Raw genomic sequence first — 3,287 nt, 5'->3', positions numbered from 1 at the left:
TGGGAGGCTCTTGCAAATTTGAGCATTGGTAACAGATGTAAGCTCTGAAGGAACTAAAGATGAGTTTGTAGCAGTACTACCTGAAAAGATATTCTTGACAAGCTGCAAAAACATCAGTGTTAAAACCGAATAGCCAATTTTAAAGCTCAAAACTATGTTTTATGGTCCTGTGGCACCTCAAGTGAATCAGTTTGGGAGGTAATTTTTATTTAAGAGCACTGTAGTATCAGTCTTAACATTTTTAATACCCAAGCTTATTGAAATAATGGAATTCACGGAAATGAGAAAAAATAGAAATGTTATACCTTTTTTCAAAACTTTTAACACCCTGTGGCACCTCAAGATGACATCCAATTTTGAGGCGATGTTAGGTACATGGAGGAACAACTTTCTCACGCCCAAACATTTTTTTGATTTCTAAAAAAAGTGAAAATTAGATTTCTCACTTCACCCTAATATACAATGCCCTTCAGCAAGCTGCATTTCTTCAGAATCATGCTATTCAGGTCCAGTCGGACAATGTGACAGCAGTGACATACATAAACCGACAGGGTGGACCGAAAAGCAGAGCCGCAATGTCAGAGGTGTCAAGAATTCTCTGGGTGAAAAAATACGCAGTGGCGTTGTCGACGGTCTTCATCCCGCAAGTAGACAACTGGGAAGCAGACTTCCTCAGCAGACACGATCTGCACCCGGGTGCATGGGGCCTTCACCCGGAGGTGTTCCAGTGGTTCACATGTCGGGGATATCCACAAATCGAAATGATGACCTCTCGTCTCAACAAGAAGCTCGAGCGGTATTGCTCCAGGTCAAGAGACCCACAAGCAGCGGCGGTAGATGCTCTGACAACTCCGTGGGTCTACCAGCTGGTGTACGTGTTTCCTCCACGTCCTCTGAGCCCAAGAATTCTAAAAAGAATTAAAAGGGAAAAGGTTCAAGCAGTCCTCTTTGCTCCAGACTGGCCAGAAAGGGCCTGGTATGTGGATCTTTTGGAGATGCTCTTCGAAGATCCGTGGTCTCTACCTCTTCGCGAGGATCTTCTACAACAGGGCCCGTTCATCTATCAAGACTTACCGCCGCTACGTTTAACGGTATGGAAGTTGAACGTCTGATTCTAACGAGGAGAGGCATTCCTGACAAGGTCATTCCGACTATGATCCAGGCTCGAAAGAGGGTATCGTCTAAACATTACCATTGTATCTGGAGAAAATATGTCTCTTAGTGTGAGAGCAGACAATATTCTGCAGTGTAATGTCATCTGGGACGTTTCCTGCTTTCTCTGCAGTCGGGAGTGGATGCGGGCCTACGTCTAGGCTCCATAAAAGTCCAGATTTCGGCCTTGTCTATTTCTCTTACATCCTAGAGGATGCTGGGAACTCTGTAAGGACCATGGGGTATAGACGGGCTCTGCAGGAGACATAGGCACGCTAAAGACTTTAGATGGGTGTGCACTGGCTCCTCCCTCTATGCCCCTCCTCCAGACCTCAGTTAGATCCTGTGCCCAGAGGAGACTGGATGCAGGGGAGCTCTACTGAGTTTCTCTGAAAATACTTTTTGTTAGGTTTTTTATTTTCAGGGAGCACTGCTGGCAACAGGTTCCATGCATCGTGGGACTGAGGGGAGAGAAGCTTAAATGATAGGCTCTGCTTCTTAGGCTACTGGACACCATTAGCTCCAGAGGGTCGGAACGCATGTCTCACCTTTCGCCCCGAAGCCGCGCCGCCGTCGTCCTCACAGAGCCGGAAGATAGAAGCCGGGTGAGTATGAGAAGAAAGAAGACTTCAAAGACGGCAGAAGACTTCAGATCTTCACTGAGGTAACGCGAAGCGGTAATGCTGCACGCCATTGCTCCCACATTACACACACATTAGCGGCACTGTGTGGGTGCAGGGTGCAGGGGGGGCGCCCGGGGCAGCAATTATGAAACCTCTAGGGACACTGGCATAGATATATACTGCGGAGGCAGTATATTACAAAAACCCCCGCCAGTATAAAGATTTGAGCAGGGCCAAAGCCCGCCGTTGAGGAGGCGGAGCTTGATTCCTCAGCACTAACCAGCGCCATTTTCTCCACAGCACGCTGCAGAGAAGCTAGCTCCCCAGACTCTCCCCTGCTGAACGCATGTACAGAGGGCAAAAAAGAGGGGGGGGGGCACATTTATTTGACGCAGTGAGTATATTTATATGAAAGCTGTACTGACTGGAATTTTATTCCAGTGTCCGGTGGCGCTGGGTGTGTGCTGGCATACTCTCTCTCTCTGTCTCTCCAAAGGGCCTTATTGGGGGACTGTCTCTATATATATATATATATATATGTCCCTGAGTGTGTGGGGGTGTCGGTACATGTGTGTCGGCATGTCTGAAGCAGAAGGCTCATCTAAGCAAATGGTGGAGCAAATGACTGTGGTATCGGCGACTCCGACACCTGATTGGTTGGACATGTAGAATATTTTAAATGCAAATGTGTCTTTATTACATAAGAGCTTGGACAAAGCAGAGTCCAGGGAAAAAACAGGGAGTCAATCCATGGCTTTGGCTGTATCACAGGGCCCTTCAGGGTCTCAGAAACGTCCCGTCCCAAGTAGCAGACACTGATACCGACACGGATTCTGACTCCAGTGTCGACTACGATGATGCGAGGTTACACCCAAGGGTGGCCAAAAGTATTAATTATATGATTATTGCAATAAAAGATGTTTTGCATATCACAGATGACCCTTCTGTCCCTGACACGAGGGTATACATGTTTAAGGAAAAGAAACCTGAGGTAACCTTTCCCCATCACATGAGCGGAACGCGTTATTTGAAAAGGCTTGGGAAACTCCAGACAAGAAACTGCAGATTCCCAAGAGAATTTTTATTGCGTATCCTTTCCCTGCACAGGACAGGTTAAGGTGGTAATCTTCGCCCAGGGTGTACATGGCTTTGACGCGCTTGTCCAAAAAGGTGGCGCTACCGTCTCCAGACACGGCAGCCCTCAAGGATCCTGCTGATCGCAGGCAGGAAACTAGCTTAAAATCAATTTATGCACATACGGGGGTCCTTGCTCAGACCGGCAATAGCGTCGGCTTGGGTGTGTAGTGCAGTAGCAGCATGGGCAGATAACTTGTCATCTGACATTGATACCCTAGATAGGGATAGCATTTTATTGACCTTGGGTCACATTAAAGACGCAGCCTTATATATGAGATGCCAACTCAAAGAGACATATGGAAGTTTTGCCTTACAAGGGTGAGGTTTTTTTTGGGGAGGGTCTCGCAGACCTGGTTTCCACAGCTACCGCGGGTA

Source organism: Pseudophryne corroboree, chromosome 3 (assembly GCF_028390025.1).
Source record: "Pseudophryne corroboree isolate aPseCor3 chromosome 3, aPseCor3.hap2, whole genome shotgun sequence".
Lineage (NCBI taxonomy): Eukaryota > Metazoa > Chordata > Amphibia > Anura > Myobatrachidae > Pseudophryne > Pseudophryne corroboree.
The sequence above is the reverse complement of the archived record's forward strand: the minus strand, read 5'-3'. Positions refer to the sequence as shown.